Below are 17,177 nucleotides of genomic sequence, written 5' to 3'. Positions count from 1 at the left end.
AATGGGTTTAACCAACCAACTTGTACTTCTGTACAAGTTCTACTTATACTTCTAAACAAAATATGAATGTCTCCAAATACATTAATTCTGTCATTTCACTTTTATTTACTATTTCAAAGTGAATTTCTTACTGTATATTCAAAAGTCATTTGTCCAAATGAGAACTTTTAGGGTAATGAATGGGGATATGCCATTAAAAGATTAACAGAGGCATCTATGAAGAAGCTTTTGCAGGTATGAGTATATGTAATTAAGGAAACTCAGAGCTATGAGTGTATCTCAGTAAGTTGCTTCCTTCCCCAGTACTCACAAAGGCCCGAGTTCCGTGTTGAGGCATCCAGCAGTGTACAAACATGCATGTAATCTCAACATTTGGGAAGTAGCGGCAGGAGAACCAGAAATTCAAAGTCCTTCTTGGTTACACAGGGGGTTTGAGGTCAGCTTGACTTAGAAACCTTGTCTCAAAAAATAAAAGAAAGGGAGTAGGGAGAGACATGGAGAGGGAGGTGGCAGGGAAGGAGAGAAAGAAGAGAACAGTTCTACTTCTAAACACTGAGCGTAAGTAACTTACTGATGAAATCAATCTGATCAGTTTTCATTTCAGTATGTGTGTAATATGCTTAGCATGAACATTAATGATCAGAACCAACTATTTTAATTGGCTTTCTTAAATATATGAATTTCTTATATTTATTATCTTTCTTAAATAAATTACTTATATGGGTTATCATTTATTTTCTGTTAATAAAATCTATGGAAGAATTATTTAAGATATTATCAATACTAAAATTAGATTTTTCTGTATAGGTTAATAAACATTTTGACTCTATCTTTGTTAGTACATTGTACTATGGAAACATTTCAAGTTCTCTCTCATGTAAATTATGCCAAAACAAAATTTTAATTTGTATTTATTACTGTTATTATGAAGGGCATGTGTTCCAGGGTGTGCGTGCAGAGGACAGAGAACAACTTTCCGTAGTCTGTTCTCTCTTTCCACTTTTATGTGGGTTCTGAGGATCAAGCAAAGGTCACAAGACTTGCATGCAAGCACCTTTACCTGGACGCACAAGAATGTCTTTTAATATTTAACATCTGCTTATTATATTCAATAAGCAGGGAATTATAATTAAATTAAGCATGGTCATTTACCATAAGGAGTTTGAGTGCTCTGGGGTTTTTTTGTTTGTTTGTTTGGTTTTGGTTTTTTTTGTTTTGTTTTTGTTTTTCGAGACAGGGTTTCTCTGTGTAGCTTTGCGCCTTTTCCTGGAACTCACTTGGTAGCCCAGGCTGGCCTCAAACTCACAGAGATCCACCTGGCTCTGCCTCCCGAGTGCTGGGATTAAAGGCGTGCGCCACCACCGCCCGGCGAGTGCTCTGGTTTTAAACTAATGTTATTAACAAATTATACCTCAGTGTCCTAAACTTTTAGTGTTTGTGCATACTGTTCTCCAGAATAATTTCCGAATCATCATTTTATGCCAAGTTTCAAAATCTATTGTGTCTGTCATTGTGAACTTGAACCTGTTATAAAATGTTATAAACTACTGAAAACTGGAAGGAAATAAAATATTAAAAACACATATTGCCTGGGTATTTTAGGTGCTTCTTTATATAAAAGTTTTCCAGAAAGAAGAAATTTGGAATTATGATTCTAATAACTTTACCAATCTGAGATTAATTAAAGATATATAATCTCTTGCTGGCCAAAGTGTTATCACATATCCTGTTCAGTTTCACCATTAATTTACAAGAGAAAATTAATATAAATCCCCGTGTAAACCAAAGCATTAATCTCCTAAGAGTGAAACCATGGACTAGTAGAAGAAATCGCAGTTAATATTTATCTGACCTTGGCAGCAGAAAGTTTGTCCCAACAGGTTCTAACATAAAAGAAACAGGTGGTTGCAGGGCGGTGGTGGCGCACGCCTTTAATCCCAGCACTCGGGAGGCAGAGCCAGGTGGATCTCTGTGAGTTCGAGGCCAGCCTGGACTACCAAGTGAGTTCCAGGAAAGGCGCAAAACTACACAGAGAAACCCTGTCTCGAAAAACCAAAAAAAAAAAAAAAAAAAAGAAACAGGTGGTGTTGGTGGGGATAGTAGAAGGTAGAGACCCGAGACACAAAACTAGAACCTGGTTTGATTACAGCATAATTTTCAAGTACCATATACCAAAATGCTATAAAAAAAAAAAAACAAACTTGGAGGCAAATGGCCTTCAGATAAAGCATGTTAATATGTTCTATGTGCAGATAGTTAATATAGGTAAAAAGCTCTTCCAAATGAAAAGGGAAAGAACAATATTAAGGACAGCACCGGAAGCAAAGATTTACATCTGAAATAGTTACAATTATTCATGTTCATTTAAACCAGTTTATTTCAGCGGATGTCACAGATTATTGTTGTTTGGTTGTTTGAAGGAATGATTTCATTATCTAGCTCAGGCTGACCTATAATCCACAATTTCTCCTCAGCCAGCGTCCAAATGCTCGAGTCACAGACTTTCACCATGTCCAGTGTAATATCACAGTTCTGTACTAAAACGTTAAATTTATCCAACATTGCCTTTCAATTTTTAATTCCTATAAGGTTTAGTCTATGGCATTTGGACTGTTAGTGTGTAACTGAGCCAATGTCTTTCTTGATGTATAAATATGCTGATAATAGAATGCTGAATGATGATGGTTATAAAAGCATGAAGAATATGCTTGAATTTTTGTTTTATTCATACAGATTCAGTCTAGAAAATAACATGACAAAATAGTAAGACATCTTCTTTGTCATTCTCTGTCACCATTCAATCCCAAAGCAAGCACTATTTTTTTTTTCCGAGACAGGGTTTCTCTGTGTAGTTTTGGTGCCTGTATTGGATCTCAAGCACTATTTTCAAGAAATACTTTAAATTATAAAACAGATTTGAATTACTAAAAGAAAATAATATATTATTAGTAAGAGGTCTAAGTTTACCAACACAAAGAAAGAATGATCTTAAGTATTTCAAGTGAGTTCTTACAATTATCCATGTTAATTAATAGACCTGGGAAAAATACTGATGATCTCAATTAATTTAGAGCCTACAAGTTTACAAAGCAGCTGTCTAAAACAGAAGTGATGTGTAGACACATATACGCTTATGTGTATGCGCACGTGTGCACGTGTTTAACAGCATCATTACTTAAGCACGTTTGCACAGTTGCTGGTTATATAGCACGTTTAAGTAGCTACATTTTGTAGGATTTATCGAAAATTGTAACATCATGACTTATCTCACATGTTGAAATATCTTTCTATCTGAAGATCATATTATTTAATCTCAGAAAAAGTAATTAGTGTGACATGACCAGTATGTTTCATAAAGCATTTGGATGACTTTCTGTTGCCTTTTTAAAAATTCTTTTATTTATTGAGATTATAATAGAATTATACCATTCCTCCTTTCCATTTCCTCCCTCCAAGCTACTTGCTATTTTTCAAATTCATGCGCCCTCTGTTTCATACTGTTGTTTCATACATATATGTATGTGTATTCTGTTGCTTTTTAATTACCTAAAATCTTTTCAGAGAGTTAACTCAAGCTAATTGATGGATTATTTCTAAGGCCTCATTCCTTTCTGGTGGATATCATGCTCAGCAAAGGTTTTTTTGAATAGTTCTCCATAAGGTTCTTTATTTTTACTGGTCAACACCACATAGTATACAAGCTATAAATAATATTTTTCTAAAAATATTAGATTTTTCATTTATTTTTGTTTATAGGCACTTATAGCTGGAGTCAGAGTTAGGCTGGTTAAGTGACTAAAGGTAATTTTTATTATAGTAGCATGTGTTTATTTTACTATGGAAGAATAAAATGCATGAGAAACAGATCTTATTTTTTGTTTGAAGTTATAAAGTTGAGAATTTTTTGTTTTTTGGTTTTTTGAGACAGGGTTTCTCTGTGTAGCTTTGTGCCTTTCCTGGAACTCACTCTGTAGCCCCGGCTGGCCTTGAACTCACAGAGATCCGCCTGCCTCTGCCTCCCGGGTGCTGGGATTAAAGGCGTGCACCACCACCATGCGCCTAAAGTTGAGAATTTTTGCTCGTATAAAATACCAATAACTCACTTGAGGACCATGCCACCTTCTGAAAAGGCTACACGCTTATTTCCTACATGTGTTAAATTTATAGCATATCCCAGAATTATTCAGAACAAAAGTGCTTTTGAACATTTTCTCTGGTAACTTCCCTGACCCTGTTGGGAAGAGCCCTGGAGCAAGGCAGCACAGCCAAGAGGAAAAGTGATATTTTATTTTAAAACCAAATTCTACTTTCACACTCATCTAGGTATGTGTGATATCATAACTTAATTCCTTTCCTCTTAAGAGACTGATTCAGATGAACCCATTGAGAACAGTGACTTATTCAATAAGGCACAAAGTCAAGATTTTGGTGTTTCCATGTAAACTGGTGAGAGTATAACAGAAGGCACAGGAGAAGAGGGAAGTTAGGAAGTGAGTTACAGTGCATCTATGTGAAGTTCACCTTGAAAACTTGCCCCATGTGTCAATATAGAAAGCAATTCTTGGGTCCAGGTGCCAAGATTATGTACTTCATGGCTATTTCCACAATGTACCTGGCAAAATGTTTCATCGTGTAGGTTAAAGCAGGGTGTACAATGTCTTTCTCCACTGATGGGATATAAATTGAGTCCTGGAACAACGCTCAAGTGGCTGTGGCAGGCATAGTTCCACCATGCTTTCCAAATTTTCTTTCTAAGCTCTCTTGAACTGACATGAGTGCTAGTTAGAATCCCTTTCATATTTGAAAGTCAATCAGCCATGGCTGGCATGATTTAGATTCTTCAGATGCTCAAAGTAAGGCACTGTCATTCCTCCAGCATTTAAATGGAGATCTGGAATAACCAGGGCATGATGTTCCTTTCCAGGAAAATTTCATTAGCTTCTGGAGTGGTTGATCCATTGGCACCTTCAACAATGACCTTGACTTTGTCTGTGGGTGCATTGGATTTGAAGAGAAGGATCTGTGTGTCACAATCAGGCTCCAAGATTCTTCTTTCATAAACCTTTGGCTTGGTGGAGCTGAGAACTGATCAATGTTACAATTCCAAATTGTCTGGTTCCTTTGGGTCAATTCCGTCTGGATTCCATAATACTCCATCCAATTCATCAATACTCTTCTTTTCTAGCTCCATGATGAACCTCCTTGAGATCTTTTCCAACTCATCGCCCACATAGTTCTTGGGATTCATTGTTAACACTGGTATTTACCCTGCTAAATAGTATATTTAATCATTGCATGCTTGTAATTCATCAGAGAAGTCAATACTTTTACTTATCTACACTCATATTAGTGTTATAATGAATACCTCCCTAGTAGGGATGATGGTGCTGACTGTTCTGAACCTGAAAGTCTTTGATGGACTCCCAGGAGCTGTGATAATACCAGATGAAGGAGAAAGCTCATCTTCTCAGTGCAGTGCTTGATCTGGAAGATGCAGACACACACTGCTCCTCCTCCTGTCCCTCAGTGTATCAAGTCCTCATATCCTCCACCAGTTTGTTCTGCATGACACTGACTTCATGGTGGAAGAAACTCCTCTTTATTTAGAAGAGATTATGGCAATCCTTGTATTTGGTGTCCAGAGTGATTATGCCTAGGTTGTAGTAGTTTGTGACTAAAAGAGACTAGAAACAGATAGGTGGCAAGACAAATGTGGTTAGACACCTGAGAGAAAAGAAGCTAACTAAAAATGTTAATGAAAACATATACATACAAGTAACATCATACAGACTTAGCAGGTTATAAAAATCAGCAGTTAAAGAAAAATGAAGCTATGAATTTGAAAGAGAGCAAGATGAGGTCCATGGGAGGATTTGGAGGTAGGAAAAGGAAGGAGGAAATAATATCATTCTGTTATAATCTAAAACAGTAAAGTAAATATTTAAAAATAACTATATTTAAGGTCTTTGGGGATTGGGGATTTTATTAAAATATTTAAAATTGTTGGTGATATTTATATACATATGGAATGAAATAAAGTAGTGCTATTTAAATTATGAGCAGGCGACCCTCTGGATACCCCCAAAACTAACAACTAGTTCAATGCATCTCACTGTAGTTTATATAAATTGCAGTCAGTCAATAGACTATAGTCCATGATGTTAAGACTCATACCTTATTTACTATTGTACTATAGTTGCTCAAAATAGTATTTAATTCATAAAAATACTTTAACCATTCATGATGGTATTTTATATCTATAATCTTAGAGCCTGGAAAACTGAGGCCAGAGCCCAGAGAATTACCCTATAGTTTGAGGACAGCAGTTTTAGAGAAGCCTGAGTTATGGAGTAAAATCTCACTCATCTGATATATATATCAGAAAATGAAAAAATAGAAAAAGCAAGTAAACATAACAAGAAAAGCACAAAAATGTGTTCAATCATAAATATGTGTGTGATTTTAAAAAAGTAAGTATCTTTGGCCTCATGGCAAATGGTTTTACAGATGTCAGCAGTCTACTATACTTAGTACATATGCTTTGTGTTTTTTATTTCTGTTTTTGTTTTTTTGCTAAGAAAATGTAAAACCTCCATAAATTTATAAGCAGTTTCTTTGTGGATTTTTGTTTTATCAGGGTTTTTTTTGTCACAATTGAGATATTTAGGAAATTTCTAGATCAACAGGTTAGAGACTGGGTTTAATGAACAGAAGTGCTAAAGAAACCACCAATAAAAATATGTAGATTATCCAAGAAGCAGAAACAGCATCAACCTAGATGACGAGAGGGCAAGGCTTCTCAACAAGGTGACTGAAAACATTTTAAAACATACTATTACAGAGCAGGGAGGTGATAAGTACTTAATACTGAGGCAGTGCAAATCAAATTTGACACAAAACATTTGTAATGGGCCTGACAAGAATGCAGTACCTTTATATATTTTGGAGGTCAGCTCTCTCAGATATGGGGTTGATGAAGATCTTTTCCCATTCTGTAGGCTGCCGTTTTGTCTTATTGACCGCAGAGTATTAGTCAGCGGTAAAAATCAATGACATCATGAAATTTGCCAGCAAATGGATGGAACTAGAAGATACGATCCTGAGTGAGGTAACCCAGACCCAGAAACACAAACACAGTATGTACTCACTCATAAGTGGATACTGCAAAGGATAACCAGGCTACAATCCACAACCCCAGAGAAGCTAGGTAACCTCAAGGAGGACCCTAAGAGGGACACATGGATCGCCCTGGGGAAGGGGAAATAGATGAGATATCCTGGGTAAACTGGGGGGTGGGTAGAGGGTAGAGGGTAGAGGATGAGAACATGAGGGAATGGAATGGTTGAGTAGGGGGAGGGACAGAGAGGGAGAGCAGTGAAAGAGATACCTTGATAGAAGGAGCCATTATGGGGTTAGGGAGAAACCTGGTGCTAAGGAAATTCCCAGGAATCCACAAGGATGACCCCAGCTTAGACTCTTAGCAATGGTGGAAAGAGTGCCTGAACTGGCCTTCCCCTGTAATCATATTGGTGAATACCCTAACTGTCATCATAGAGCATTAATCCAGTGACTGATGGAAGCAGATGCAGAGATCCACAGTCAGGCACTGGGTCCTAGGAATAGGACCTGGCGTCCAGTTGAAGAGAGGGAGGAGGAATTGTACCAGCAGAGGGGAATCAAGATCATGATGGAGAAACCCACAGAGATGGCTGACCAGAGATAGTCAGAGCTCACAGACTCTGGATGCCTGGGAACCCTGCAGGGGACCTAACCAGGCCCTCTGAATGTGGTTAACGGTTGTGTAACTTGGTCTGTTTGTGGAGCTCCTAGCAGTGGGATCAGGATCTGTCGCTGGTGCTTGAGCTGGTTTTGGGGAACCTATTCTCCATGCTGGGTTGCCTTGCTCAGCCTTGATGCAGGGAGGAGGGGCTTGGGCCTGCCTCCACTTGAAGTGCCTGACCTTATTGACTCCCTGTGGGAGGCTTTACTTTGAGGAGTGGATGAGAGTGGGTGGAGTATGGGGTAGAGGAAGGGGGGGAATGGGAAGAGAGGAGGGAAGGGGAACTGTGGTTGGTATGTAAAATGAAAAAAATTGAAATAAAATAATATAAAAAAGGATAGCAAAAAAAAGAACAACAACAAAAGAATGCAGTAACAACTGCTTGCATGAAAAGTAAGGAGAAAGGAAGCCATTTTATAAGAAAAGCTCTAGGGTAGGAAGGAATGTAGCATGAGTGGGAATGAGTGGTGAGGTATCAGAACTTTTTTTTTCAGAGAAAACTTGTGTCTTAATATAGAATTTTTGGGTGATTTTGAAAGGCAGAGTGTCAACTGTGTAGGATGTCCTTTCTTGCTTCCCTGCTATAAGGCAGAGAGTTTAAAGCATGGGTTTGAATTTCAGTATGCTAATCATTCCACCTTAACTCATCTGAAAGTTTTAGCAGCGATTTTTCCTTTCTTATTTTCATATAATTTTCTTATACAAGCTTGCTGCTTGCTTGACCAAGACTTTCACCACCTTTCAAATTTCAGTTATTTCTCCCTTTGTAAAAAATCCCCAAATTTCAAAACGGAAGCTTAGAAGAAAATATAAAGTATTATTTGTACTCACAGAAAACTGTGTCTTCACAGTTTTCTTTTCACAGTATTTGTGCCTTTCATATGCTTAATATCTCAAAACAAAGCTGTACCAGATGAGGGAGCAGAAAGTTTAAAGGCCCAGGGCAAGTCAAAACTGACAGCCTGATTTATCCTTGGGGTGAGAGGTCAGAAGAGGGCGCCGCAAGTGCAGGCTTTCAGAGCATTTCTATCAAGTTGGTGCTAGCCCTTTAAGCAGAAAGGTAGTCAGAATGATGAAATCGCACTGTTTTTGTTTTCAAATAATTATCGGGTGTTCCCTCGTAGGCAGTTACAGGAAAATTTTCTTCAGACGATAAAAATAATCGTGTTCAAAACTTACTAACTTTTAAGTTTCTACCTCCAACTCAAAAATCGCAGCACACTTAGTGTTTAAAGACACCGGGTTCTAATCTTTTTTTTTTTTTTTCCTTTTAGTTAATAGGGATGTAACATAAGAAAGACTTAGTCATTTTGCTATATAAATTCAAAATATCTTGATTAATTGGGACTTAGAAATTATATTTAACTCTTTCATTTGAAACAAAGAGAAGCTGAGGGCCCAGAGTCACACACTTGGATGTTGACTGAATGTGGTGGACTGAAATGCCAAGATTTCCAAGGTTTTGTGCTGTGCCCTATAATATACCAATGACTGGGTCCAGGAACAATTTATACCTATGATTAGTGATACTGTATGAGTTAAACAGTCTCATTAAATGGTGATGCATAGATATAAAAGACATTTTATCCAGGATTTGGTTTAATAACTCAGTAAAAATAGAAGAAATTAAAAGAAAGGGTAGATAGATACAAAATCTGCAATATATCCTCAATGAATAAAGCTGAGATATGGATATATTAGGGTTCATCTTGCTATCCTACTTTTGTGCATATTAAACCATTTCCATAGTGAAGAATATTTTCTGAGAAACACGTTGAATTAAGGCTGTATAATAAGAAATTATACCATGATATGGAGATTGTAAAATTTATAGATTTTAAGGGTCCATCATGATGAGTATGATCAAGATTTTCTCTAATCACATAATACCATTGAAAGTGTTATAAATAGGTACTTGTTAAACACAATATATTCATTTCCAAAATTGTATACTGCCATGTGCTTACATGGATTTAATTTCTAAGAGAATTATGATTGAATTTACACCACATTACATCTGTTCATTTCTCCAAGTTGTTCTAGCAAAACCAACAGAGTTTAAGTGACATAGTTTTCAATACAATTTGGGCATGCAATTGATTTGGAGGTATATCTCCAAAGCAATTTGATCATTTCTGCATAAACATTTTTCTTACCAAGGAGAACCAATCAATTTGAAAAGCATTCTATTGGGCCAGCATGATAGTTCTAGGAATTAAAGCTCCATGCAAACTGCAGTACCAGAATTAGATCCCCGAGCCCCACAAAAAGCTGAATTCAGAGACCAAATTTGTTATCCAGCACTCCTAAGTCAAGATGGCAGGTGGAAACAGGAGACTCACCCAGAAGCTGGAATATGCAGATTATCAGAAACAAGGAGAGCGACCCTGCCTCATAAAGTGGCAAGAACCAACTAATGAAAGTTATCCTGTGGCATTCACAACTGCCTACACTTACACAGCACAAAACATCATATATGTACACACACACACACACACACACACAAACACACACTTAGAATAATAAATAAATAAAATTTAAAATTTTAAAGGAACAAATAGCAAATAAGAATTGAAACTTAAGGAAAATAAAAATTAATAAATAATATCTTAAATTAAATTAAAACTTAAATAATATCTACTTATACAGACACAAAATCCCAATGGTCAGATCTAGAGAATGGAGATTGAGAATCTGATTACAGAAAAAAAATTGCTTTTCCTGAAAGATTACATACTTTTTACACACTTACATTCAAGAGTCATATGTGGGCGTTACCACTGTGTAACAGACATGACAGCTAACAATGCATGTTGCAAAATGCTAACAGATGATGCCCTTCTAAAAAGCATAAAAGACAAATTATTTAATAAGCAAAAAAATCCTACAGGGCTTAAAATTCAGAATTAGGAGAAGATCATGCTTCTCAAATTATTTTTGAAACTGCTTTTTTTTGCTTCAGAAAATTAGATAGGAAAATGACAGTTGCAAGCTCATAAATTACAACATATCTTTTACCTTTAATCTAAGATAAATAGGTAATGTGGCCCAAATGGCATTACATTTGAAAGAAACTGGGTTTCCTTTCTTTTCCTTGATTTTTTTGTTTTGTTTATCAATTTTCACGTTTTTCTAAGATCACATTTCTATTTCTTGAGACATTTGTCAAACAAGGCACTAACTTGTTGAACCTGAGCACTGACACACAATAGTTCCCTCCTTCTCTCCTTGGAAGAAGCTTCTGGACAAACAACTGACCGTTTGAAAACATTTTAAGAAAAAAAAACAGCTATAGTAAAGTAAAAGTCATAAGAAGCAGGAAGATTTTAGAAAATCTAGCTTGTGTAAAAGGTGTAAACATGTCCAAATGCACAAACCAGGTGCACGAAAAGAGAGCTAGATCTCAAATCTGGGTTAACATCAGGTTAACTATTTGTGGCCTGAAGTTGATTTGGAGAAATAGGGCCCAAATATGAAACTGTATAAAAGCCAAAATGATATTGAAAAACTTGAGGAGTAAGTTTTATTTTGAATAAAAACTCAACTTATTTAATAAACTATTGCAATTATTTTTTGTTTTTGCTTTTGAGCAAAAAAGCTTTGGAGCCTATCCTGGAACTTGCTCTGTAGATAGGCTGGCCTCAAACTCACAGGGATCTACCTGCCTCTACCTCCCAAGTGCTGGGATTAAAGGCATGCCCCATCACTGCCTGGTGTACCACTACAATTTTAATTTTAAGAGAAAAGATATAAACATCAAAATACTTTGGAATGTCCACTGGTGTCGTTCTTGTTCAGCTCACATTTGGGCAGTCATGTTGATGAGACTTCATGGGTGTAGCTTTTGATATTACTAGGAGATCCAATCTCACAGCAAACTCCCTGATCCTCTGGCTCTAAAAAAGTGGATGGGGAAAAGTCACAAGGCCCCACCAATACTATGCAAAGAACTACAGGCAACTGAGGAAAGCTGAGAGTAAGAGAGATGGTCTTCTCCTGAGAAAAGTGCACCCACTGTCTAGTGCCAAATGGTCAGCCCTGAAAACATACATACAAGTAAGCTAATATAGATTCGAAAGGTTATACTTTGGAATGTATATGTATGTACATATACATATGTACATGTGAAAACAATTAATGTACAAAGAGGAGAGAAGGGAGGGGTGGATGGGAGGGTTTGGATAGAGTAAAGGGAATGGAGAAATATTGTAATTATATTATAATTTCAAAAATAAAATAAAATATATATAAAAATATTTTATTTAAAAAAACCTAAATAGTACCAGGAATTTGCTGTGGCCTAATGCTTTGTACACTGGTTTAATAAAACGCTGATTGGCCAGTAGCCACGCAGGAAGTATAGGTGGGATAAGCACACAAGAAGAATTCTGGGAAGAGGAAGGCTGAGTGAGGAGATTCCAGCCTGCCGTCTAGGGAGCAGCATGTGATGGCACACAGGTAAAGCCACAGAATACGTGGTGACATGTAAATTAACCGAAATGGGCTGAGTTTAAGTATAAGAGCTAGTCAGTGGTAGGCCTAAGCTAATGGCCAAGCAGTTTTAATTAATATAAGCCTCTGTGAGTTTACCTGGGTCTGAGTGGCTGTTGACTGGATGGGACACAGGAAAATTTACTGTGGATGAGAGATTTGTTCCAACTGCGGGCCAGGCGGGATACAGAAAAACTTCTGACTACAGGAACCAGTTATTGTAAATTTTCTTGTTTTAATTAATAAAGCCAATTATGGTACAACAATGTATTATTACTAACTTTAGAGTTTCCTACTATTATTGTAATTATCTTAATACTAAATGAGAGGTATGCTTCATTTGGAAGCATTAAGCTCAGTGTCTCTTTTTATTTCCTATGTTCAGAGGTTTTAAAAAATGCTGATGACTGACCTATTTATGAAGTCTAGAAAAGCTATCTTGGAAATATTTGATTATTTGATTTGGATAGGTCTCTGGCATTAACTAGAGGTTTTTTTTTTTTTGCCATACTCTACACTCCTCTTAGGTCACCAAGGTTATAATTAAGCCTTATGTTTCTGTTTCATTAGTCAGCGCTAGTGCTATCTCTCTCATGGATCCCTGAGATTTATGCAGCTGTTAGGGATATGTTCAGTGTCTTGGTTTTCCTTCTGTCTATAAGAACTGAAAGCTTGCATTTGTGAACATTAATATCATTTTTTCTGCCCAAACTCTATTGATTCTGCATCTTACATTTTAATTCTCACCTTTAAGTTTTTTACAGTTATATCAACACATCCCATAACTAGGTCACAGATCTAGTTTGCCAGGAAATTGAGGAAGCAAAAGGTATATGATAATCAAATAAATTTCAGGGAATAAATATTTAAAATGGCAGCTTAATGTATGGTTTGTCTCCTGGGGTGTACAAAATATGGAATCTTTCTCAGATAGTAAACTTGCTTGCTAACAAATAAAGCTCATTTTTGTTGTAGCCTTGATGTTTGACATCAAGCAGGAGCCAGCCCCTTTAGAATAGAAAAAGATGGTTTTCTATATATTTCAGATATATAAAGGAAATTTAGAATTGAATCCATTTCTCATAACTTGATTATGAGATTATTACAGGAAATTTTTTGGCCAAAATCCTGTTTAATAATTAATGTATTACATATAGTAGAATTAATTGATAACTTTTACAAAAAACAAGATCTTCATGTCAATAATTAATATTTCAAACACATGGTAATAGAATTATTTCCTTTTTAAAGAAGTAAATTATTTTAATAAAACTTAATTTTAATATACCAAAGAGAGATACACAGACCATTAAGCAATGATAAGTAGTTATAGATAAAGTATGCCAGAAGTAAAAATACTTGAAAAATCACAGAGCCAGATAACCTCAAGGTTGTCATCAGTTCTTAGACTTTGTGATTTCACCAATGGTTACTAAACAAAAGACTAAATTATGAAACCATTTTCTCCAGCTCTCTATTCTCTTTCCATCACTCTATGCCATATGCTTAATCTGCTGAGTGGATATTTGTTCTCAAGGCGTGAACTCTTGTCTCTCAGATGAAAGACTATCTTACCACATGGTTATATTACTCTTCTCAGAAATTGCTGCCACACATTGATAAGCATACAAGCTTTTCAAAAGGTGCCAAAACAGCAAGAGAGACAAGACAAGCATACTCATTTCATTCTGAATGTTCATCAAAATGTCATCTATAAATGATGGTAAAAGCAAGCATCAAATAGCAGTGTAGACTTTGTTCATGCTTCTTTTATAAGGCTAAGATACAGATGCCTTACTTCACAGAGCATGCATATCAAAAATGTCAAAGAACTACTTACTACTTCAACATTTCAACTTAGAATAAAACAAACATAAGCCCAAGTCCCAAACAAAAGATCAGTAGTAGCTATCACGGAAAGGTAACTTTAATGTTATTTTTTTTTAAAAAAAAAAAGCAGTATAATGAGATTAGGTATTTAAAAGGCCCATTAGAGGTCAGCGAATAGAACACTTTAACACTGTAACATGCCTGGGAACCTATGAGTTTCAACCCATACTAACATACATTTTTGATATCACTTTGGACTTTGGTCTATTAATGAAGTCTCCCGTATATGAATATCATGTACAATTTCCTAACAACTTGACCCAACACAATGCAGTAATGCAGACAAAGCAGACTTAGATTATCTCCATCTTAGATAACAGGAAGTTGAGTTGAGAAATAGCAGGGAAGACACTTCTAAATTATGTTGTACATTAGTAGCAGAGAAGGTAATGTAACTGTAGAACCAAGGCCCTTTTTCCTCTTGTGAGATTACAGGTTCTGTATGAATTGAGGTTTCACTGTCACTGTCACTGTAAGTAGCAGTGAGTTAGAATATTAGAGCATGAGGCAAACAGAATGATAAAGTCCTGACCTCAACTGTCAATATTCATTCATCCCTTTAATGGCTTGTTAAAACCTCATATTCACAGCCTACCTTGAGAGATGAGAACCTATAAAAGAAGCTGTTCTGCTGCCCTAGTTGTGGAAGGAAGTCATCTGGGATTTATACAACCACAGAAAAATTTGTCTGCCATTGCTGAGAAGATGCATGAACAGAATATCAAATATAATTTTTCTTCTATTTTCAGGTGACTAAACCTTAGATTTTTCACTTTCAACCTCATGAAATATGCCATAAATTCCCTCCACATTGATAAAGTCAGGGGAGCTAAGAATGACCTATTTTCAGTTATCCCTTTGTCTCTGGTCATAACAGATTTCAGAATATCATTACAAGACAAAAGACTAAGAAGACCAGGCCATAAGCACTGACTTAGGAATCATTAGTCTATTGGTAGTAGTTGAAGCCATATAATGTGCTTCCTTGGTGTGAATAGGTAGCATAAGAAGAGAAATGGTCCCAGAATGTAGCCTGGAGAAAAATAATGTTTAGTAGCTGGCAAAGGTAGAGATGTACAATAAGGAGAACAAAATGAAATAGATACAGACTCTGGAAGATAATCAAGATGGCTATTTAGTCAAGAAAACCAAGGAACAAAATTTCTGAAGATGGCAGACAGTAGTATATCTTTTAAAGAGATCAAGGATGATAAGTACTTAAATATCACTTTACATATTAATTTAGAAGTCTCTAGAGACCCTCAACGGAGTATTTTCTTTAGAAAAATGTGAAAACCTGTTTTAGGAAAGAGTGGGAGATAAAGATGTGGGTGCAATACATAAAGGTCATTTGTAGAAGTCTGGGCATGGAAAAAGTGAGAAACACATAATGGTAACTTCTATAAAAAAAGAATTTTACCATACTTCATGATGTATAAATGCTTCTTAAAATAAAAAGAGAGTGATAGTTAAAAGACACAATGTAGTTGATATAGCTCACATCTGTCTGGTTAAGTCACCTATGGGCATGCTTTTTTGCATTATTTGTAGCCTAGGAGGAAAAAAAAGAAATGAGCTCATTGGAACTTTAAGGCAACTATGTATGCTTATACTCCTCTCCTCCCTTCTCAGTTTCCACTAAGAGTAAATAGTGCCACTCACTGTTGCTTAAATCTGGGAAAAATATTTTCATACATCTCATGGTACACATTTTTAAACCTCTCTCAATATTGTAGCTATTTCTGTCACTTCTTACAAACCCTCTGCTTGCCTATGTTTTTACGTTTCAGTGAAAACAGGTGGTTCAGGGAAAGAAATGGATAAGTGCTAATGTGGCTGATGTCCATAGACACAGCAATTTCCAACTGGGACCTAATACTTTAAATTACTTTGTTACTCCATTCCTTTGCAGGGCTGTACAAGTACAGTGCATGTACCCTATTTATTATTTTCTAAATATTTCCATAGCAGCCTCTCTATGCAGTGTTCAGTGATGGGGATCTTAAAATAGTAACCCATTTGTGTGAGGAACCAGGGAAAGTCTGACTAACACTGTTGGCAAGTTATCAAGTTCCCCTCCCATGTCACATCTTCCCCTTTCCCTTCCTTGCATTTTCCTGACTTCTCTCTCAGTCTTAATCCCTGAGTTAAATCCTAGGCTTTCAATGTCTGCCAGTTCCCATTCCTTTCCTAAGTGTGACTGAAATATGAAGACATGGAATCCTTCAACTTGTAGTGGCCTAGGCAGTTGATCAGGTCACATTTCATCAACAGCAATGGGTAGCATGTGAGAATGTAAAGCATTCATGGGGAGCTGGACTTCAGTTTAGCTTGAGTTTTCTAAGTTGAGCCTCCAGGGATTTCATGGCTTTTTCTTCATTAAAACTGTATATGTGGAGATGGATGTGATGGCTCATCTGTGTAATTTCAGTTAAGACAAGAAGATTGCAGCAAGTTCAAGGCCAGCCTGGGCTACAGAGCAAGTAATAGGCCAGCCTGGGCTACAGAATGGAAACTCTATCTCAAAACGAACAAGCAACTAAATAAAATTAAAACAAAATATGTGTTTCACATCACTATTAATACAACTTATAAGAACCTGCTTGTCAAAATTCACTCTATACTCAACGGCTCAGTATTTTTATTATTTTTACACTTTTAACCAACTGTACACAATTTGTCCTAAATTTTGCAACAATTCTTCTACATATCTAAATACCACAACTCCACAGTGACTGTCAGGTTCTTAAATATGCTCAATTCAGATCATAACTCATTAAGAGCTCAACATTTTTTAACAAGTCTCATAGCTATCCCATAAGATGTGGTGGAGGTCTCTGCCTTAGAGCAAGGTGTGTTCATTTGGTCCTACATTGAAGCTATGACCACACTCCATTATCTTGGATCCATCTGTTATCAACCTCATGTTTGATTGACATTTAAATCATACAACTTTCAAAATAGTCCCATTTATCCCTTCTTTGGGTTTCAATTCAAGTGTCATTAATAGACTAAA

At 36.3% G+C, this 17,177-nt stretch overlaps 1 pseudogene; it reads right to left on the bottom strand.

The window, feature by feature from the left end:
* Window positions 1-4,542: 4,542 nt before the first annotated feature.
* Window positions 4,543-13,054, bottom strand: LOC131900060 (glutamate dehydrogenase 2, mitochondrial-like; annotated as a pseudogene).
* Window positions 13,055-17,177: the final 4,123 nt, after the last annotated feature.

The sequence above is a fragment of the Peromyscus eremicus genome, chromosome X, assembly GCF_949786415.1.
Source record: "Peromyscus eremicus chromosome X, PerEre_H2_v1, whole genome shotgun sequence".
NCBI lineage: Eukaryota > Metazoa > Chordata > Mammalia > Rodentia > Cricetidae > Peromyscus > Peromyscus eremicus.
The sequence above is the reverse complement of the archived record's forward strand: the minus strand, read 5'-3'. Positions and strand labels throughout refer to the sequence as shown.